Here is a 7067-nt window from a genome sequence, read left to right as displayed (position 1 = left end):
GCCCTGACTGGGCAGAGCAGAAAAGTCTCCCTTTTTCCGCTGTTACGTGAGGCGAAGGATGGAATGCCTGAAGAACCACTGACCGTGTCATACTTGATGGCATCTTAGGCACATAGCCCAGTCTCGGATGCAAGATGGCCTTAACTCCGCCAGAGCAAACTCCAGGCAAGTTGGTGTAAACTCTGGAGTGAGTTGCAGGTCTCATCCTCCAAGCCCCATGGAGGAAATGTACAACCAGATGGTGCTTTCCCAGAGGCTCATCCCTCACAGGAGCGTGGAAAGCCCAATGGCAGCCACGTACACCTTAAGTGTGGACGGGGTAAGACCTTTGACGGTGGGAGCACAGCACTGATTCCTCGAGAGCGGCAAGACCTCTGTTTCTTTTCCATGGGAGAGACCGCTCTCAGAAGCCCAGCCACAGCTAGGACTTCTTCCCAGTAGCCTTTTTTGCCTGCAGGACTGTCCTCAGATCGACCTGCGGCGCCGAAGACTGCTGGCAAGCATGCCGTCTCTGTTGCCAAGCTCCCGGAGGAGGGATTTGAGAAGCAACATTCTCTTTCTGCACCTGCCGGTGTTAGGAGCTGGTTGACGGATGGGGCTGCCCTTTAGCGGCAGCCTTCCCCGATCTAGATGGCTGCAGAAGATACTGCTGGAAGGCTGCTGATTGTTTCTTTGCCTCCAGAGATCTGTAGACGACGGTGGTAACGGCATCGGCGAACAGACCAGGAGGCGAAATCGGGGCATCTAGGAGGAAGGATTTCTTCTTCTCCTTTAGCCCCAACAGACTTAGCCATAGATGTCTCTCCACGGTCACCATAGAAGCCATGGCGCGCGACCGATGGCACGGGCCATCTCCTTGGTGATGCGGAGAGACAAATCAAAAGCCTTTCTCAGTTCCAGAATATCCTCCGGTGAGGTACCATCCCCCTCATCCAGATCTTTAAAGAGATCGGTTTGGTAGGCCTGCAGAATAGACAAAGTGTTCAGGGAGATACCAGCACAACCTGCCAACATATAAGCTCTGCCCACCAGTGCTGACGTATCACAACAGGGCTTAGTGGGCATAACCGGGGCTCTTAGGGAAGATGCAGAGTCGGGCGAAAGATGGCGTGCGAGAGCCTCTTCTACCCGAGGCATCACCCCATAGCCAGCCTCACACGCCCCCAGCGCGTTTTAATAATCCAACACGGGAGGGTTGGAGACGCGAGCTGAATGAGGCTTTCTGGGAAAAATGGCAAGCCCTGGCGAGAACAGTTTTTCCTGTGGCCAGTCGATGTTTAATCTGGCCACAGCACGGGTCAGCACCTCTAGCAGCTCCTCTTGAGTGGGCAAGCGGCAAGCTCTCCACACCACCCGCCATCTTTCTAATATAATATGTTTTCCTACAGGACAAAAAACACTAAATAGACAGACAGAGTAACAAAGAGTGCCTTGCTGAAGAGCGAAAGCTTTTTGTACTATGTGCCGGTTTCCCTTGTGTAACTTCTGTGAATGCCATCACATACTACGTCATGACGCAACACCAATCAGAATTGGACGTAATTTCATTCATGTTTCATTTCATTCTATTGCTTAGGGAGTATGCCCGAAGTGTCGTAGACGCAGTTCGAGTTCCCTCGAAAGGGAACGTATTATTCAGTCAAAACACTGAGCTTAGCCGTTACTCTGTGTGTTCCTGTGAGTGTGTGCAAGCCATCAGCATATTAATTTAACTCGCACTGTTGCCATGGCACCCAGGATAAGCACACACGCATTTTGTGAAGTCAGACTCAATAGCATTTGTCATAGCATTGCGGTTGTCATGACGAGAGAGAGAGAGAGAGAGAGAGAGAGAGAGAGAGAGAGAGAGAGAGAGAGAGAGAGAGAGAGAGAGAGAGAGAGAGAGAGAGAGAGAGAGAGAGAGAGAGAGAGAGAGAGAGAGAGGATATTACAGGATATTTATTTGTTGTCTTATAAGACAATTGCCACAGAATCCAATAGAAATCAGATAAGAATCATATAGAACAATACATAAATATCCTATAAGACTATTTATAATGGAATCCTATAAGAATGGTTCCAAAAAATGATAGGAATTCTTAATTGAATCCTGTACAGGTTTCTTATTTGGAATCCTTAAAGATTTTTTGACAAGGGACAACTTCTGGCAGTGATGTTTTTGTGTATTTATCTCATCACATCTCATCACAAACAATTGGAAATACTCAACCCACACCTTTCTATGCAATAACAACTCATTTGAATACCATGCTATTACAGTTACAGCTCCTGCTAAAATCCATCTGGTAGTCATTTACCACCCTCCAGGTCAATTGGGCACCTTTGTTGAGGAACTAGATGTGCTGCTATCCTCATTCCCTGGGGATGGCAGCCCACTTTTGATCCTTGGTGATTTCAACATCCACCTGGACAAACCGTATGCTACAGGTTTTCACTCCCTTTTATCCTCATTTGATCTCAAACTCCTTACTACCTCACACACATACAAATCTGGCAACCATCTTGACCTCGTCTACATACGCAACTGCACTACAGAAAACATCTTGGTCAAACCCATAAACTTCTCTGATCATTTCATCACATTTAATCTACATCTTACTACTCGTACACTTCCACTTCCTCTACCAGTTAGTTTCAGACGAAACCTGCATTCTCTTTCTCCCTCTCACCTCTCCTCTGTTGTGTCATCCTCTCTTCCGTCACCCACACAATTCTCCTCTATGGATGTCAACACTGCAGCAGACAATTTATGTTCTACTTTAACTTCTTGTCTAGATAGTATCTGCCCTCTATCTTCTAGGCCAGCACGCTCTACCGCCTCTAACCCTTGGTTATCTGATGTTCTTCGTGAACACCGGACCAAACATAGGGCAGCAGAGAGAAAATGGCGCAACTCAAACGACCCATCTGACCTGAGTATCAATCTCTGCTCATTTTCTTCTCACATGATGTCCATACAGCTAAATTGTCATATTTCCACAACAAAATCAACAGCACCTCAGACACACGCACATTTTTCACCCTCTCCTCTCCAAACTTTTAACTCTCTCCTCTGTCCCCCTCCACCACCTCCCACCACTGGGCACATCCACAGCCAAACATCTTCTCTCCTCCTTCTCTACACTCACTGAGGCTGAAGTATCTAAACTTCTCCTTTTCCAGCCATCCCACTATCTGCCCTCTAGATCCCATCCACTCACATCTTCTACAAGCCATCTCCCCTACACTCTTACCAGCACTCACACACATCATCACACACATCTCTCTCCACCGGCATCTTCCCCACCACATTCAAGCAGGCTCGGGTAACCCCACTGCTTAAACAACCCACATTAGACACATCACTTGTAGAGAACTACAGACCTGTTTCTCTCCTACCATTCATAGCGAAAACGCTTGAAAGAGTTGTGTTCAACCAGGTCTCATATTTCCTCTCACAGTCTAATCAACTGGACGTAAACCAGTCAGGTTTCAAAAAGGGCCACTCAACTGAGACGGCATTATCGTCAGTTACTGAAGCCCTGCGGCTGGCTAAAGCTGCATCCAAATCATCAGTCCTCATCCTCCTCGATCTGTCTGCTGCCTTTGACACTGTGAATCATCAGATTCTTCTGTCCACCCTCTCATCACTGGGCATCACAGGGACTCCGCTCCACTGGTTTGATTCCTATCTCACAGGTAGGTCTTTTAAGGTTGCCTGGAGAGGAGAGGTATCCAAAGCACATTAACTGACCACGGGGGTTCCTCAGGGCTCAGTGCTTGGACCTCTCCTCTTCTCCATTTACACTACATCACTGGGACCCATCATTCAGGCACATGGCCTCTCATATCATTGCTATGCTGATGACACACAGCTCTACCTCTCATTCGAACCAGATGATCCCACAGTAGCTGCACGAATCTCAAGCTGCCTGGCGGACATCTCGGCATGGATGAAAAAAAAACATCACCTGCAGCTCAATCTAGCAAAGACTGCGCTGCTAGTTTTCCCTGCTAATCCGACCATACAACACGATTTTACCATCCAGCTATGTTCATCTTTGATTACTCCTTCAGGGTCGGTCAGAAATCTTGGTGTAATCTTTGATGACCAAATGTCCTTCAAAGACCACATTTCAAAGACAGCTCGGTCATGCAGGTTTGCTTTGCACAACATCAGGAAAATCAGACCGTTCCTTACGGAGTATGCAACACAGCTTCTTGTCCAAGCCCTGGTCATTTCTAGACTTGGCTATTGCAATGCGCTTCTGGCTGGACTTCCATCTTGTGCAATAAAACTGCTGCAAATGATCCAGAACGCTGCGGCACGTCTTGTATTCAATGAGCCCAAAATGGCTCATGTCACACCTCTATTCACCTCTCTGCATTGGCTACCACTCGCTGCCCGGATCAAATTCAAAGCCCTGACTCTTGTTTATGGATCCACCACAAGCTCAGCACCCGCATACTTTGACTCACTCCTACGAGTCTACACCCCCACCAGAAGCCTTCGCTCAGCTAATGAGCGAAGGCTTGTGGTACCATCACAGAGAGGCATGAAATCCCTCTCTAAAACTTTTTCTTTCATTGTTCCTGGTTGGTGGAACGATCTTCCATCCTGCATACGCACGACAGAATCACTCGCTTCATTCAAAAGACAGGTAAAAACTCATCTCTTCCACAAGCACTTAATCTTACAATAAAAAAATAAAAAAATAAAATAAAATAAAAACTCTTTCTTTCTCTATCTCTCCTTTCTTCTTCCCTTTTCCGGTTTTTGCTACTCTGAGCGGTATACAAATCTTGGTATTTGGGGCACTTTTTGTGTTTTGTTCCCTGTTCTCCTGAGTTGTAAGTCGCTTTGGATAAAAGCGTCTGCTAAATGCATAAATGTAAAAATGTAAATGATGTATCATCACAAGAGTCTTGAAAATATATTATGAAGGTTGAAAAGTTACCTAGTGCTGCTTTAAATTATTACATTTACTAAGAGTAAAATGGGTAAAGATGCCCAGTTAACATATTTGAAAGGTATTTTACCATTCAATATGCTTTAATTGCAGCTTATTAGATCATATTTTTGTTCACACATGGTTAAAATGTTTTCTTGTAGTTTTGACCATGGAAATCTACAAAAGCTACGGTCACTGTAGTAAAAAATAAACCATGGTTCATTTTCATAAGGGACTGCCAATGCAGAATGTTTTCATTTACTTTGTAATATCAATATTTTTATTTGCATATCAATATTTTTCGATACTCACATCAGTATCGATATATCGATACTTCATATCGATACGCCAATCCCTAGTGTAGGGAACAGCTCGACAGTTACTTCAAGGGAAACAGCTGGCAAGAGGAGTAAGATGCATAAAGCTAGCCTCTGAGGCTCTGTTCAGTCTCTTCTGGCAAGCCATGCAATCATGGCTTGAAAAACAAGGCCAATGTGCAATGACTAAAGCACAAGAGCAAATCCTACGAGATGTACAGCCTGCATTGCATGGCAATGACAAGGCCACTGCTCAACAGCCCATCAGTGAGGTGGAAACTGAAGATCAAGGAGAGAATCCTGATGTTCATAAATGAGGGAGTTAAGCAATCATTGACCTTTGGATACTGGTTAATGTTTGCTCAATGGTGCTGATCTATTGCTAATGATTCTTTGTTCCGAAGGTGAAGCTGACTTTCATCTCAACCTGAATTGCATGTGTGATGCCTTGGTTCAGAGCTGCTGGCGGGACCAATTATGGCAAGTACATGCAAGTCTATGTTGCAGAAATGAAAGCACTTGAACATGAACAACCAGAAGCATTTCAAATGCATGCAGCAATTTTGTTAGTTGTTCACTGGTCTGAGCATCAAAGCTTCAACTGTGTGGCTACTAATCAGGTAATGGAGCAAACCATTAATCGAGAAGGCAAGGGTCAGGATAGAGTGGTTGGCTTCACATTTCGAAAAGGAACTCTCACAAGATGGTTGATGACAAAACATGACCACAGCATGTGAATGCAATGAAAAAGCTTTCACACTGAAGATCAGTTCTCAAAAGCACACAGAGCATGGAGCATCCAGAATGGAGCAGTTTACCTGCATGCCACTCCCTCATGGGTTGTGACACCATGAGCAGTTGGTACAGAACCTGGGAAGGTCATTGCCCTCAAAAGACTGAAGACCCATCTTTGTGAGTTACAGGAAATTACCAAATTTAGACTCTCTGGTAGCCTGGATTATTATGAAAAAAATGCTTGCTTTGAAAATGCACGATTCATTAAATAGGTGTCAAGTTCGTAAATGCAGCATATTATTATGAAAAACAGCTTTTAAAAAAGCACAGTAAATAATGAAAAAATATATTTTTAAACACAACAATAGTGTGTGTGTGAAAGAGATAATATATTAAACAATTTCATGTAATTTTACAAAATAAATAGACACATTTATTTATTTAATTATCTAATTAATATAAATTTAATTATCTAATTATTAAATTAATAAATACATTATTTAATTAAATATTTAATTATTTCAGAATAAACTGGTACATTTAATTGTTGTTTTATTGAATTCATTATTTATTTAATTATTTAATTTTGAGTGATTTGGTCCTCCATAATTTACGGTCATTTTACATGGTGTCAGAAGTGATGGATAATGGCAAAGTTTAATCCTCCATCGAGTTTTTCCTTTGATAAACTGATGGAGTGGATGGATTGGAGACAAAGATTTCAGCTCTTCCGAATGGCTACTAAGCTGGACAAAGAGGACGGAGAAGTGCAAGTGAGTTGTCTCATTTATGCCATGGGGAGCGAGGCAGAGAACATTTATAAATCGTTTGTGGTCACAGAAGAGGGACAGGAAAATGACTTTGCAATCGTCCTGGGAAAGTTTAATGATTACTTTCCGAGGAGAAACGTCCTTTACGAACGTGCATGCTTTCACTAGCGAGTGCAACAACCAGCAGAATGAGCAGAAGCGTTCATCAGAGTGCTGTACAAGCTGTCCGAGCACTGTGAGTTAGGCACCATGAGGGACGAAACGATTTGCGGCATCTCGGATAAAGATCTCTCTTGGAGGCTGCAGTTATGGAA

This window comes from Pseudorasbora parva, chromosome 2 (genome assembly GCF_024679245.1).
Source record: "Pseudorasbora parva isolate DD20220531a chromosome 2, ASM2467924v1, whole genome shotgun sequence".
In the NCBI taxonomy this organism is placed as follows: domain Eukaryota; kingdom Metazoa; phylum Chordata; class Actinopteri; order Cypriniformes; family Gobionidae; genus Pseudorasbora; species Pseudorasbora parva.
The sequence above is the reverse complement of the archived record's forward strand: the minus strand, read 5'-3'. Positions refer to the sequence as shown.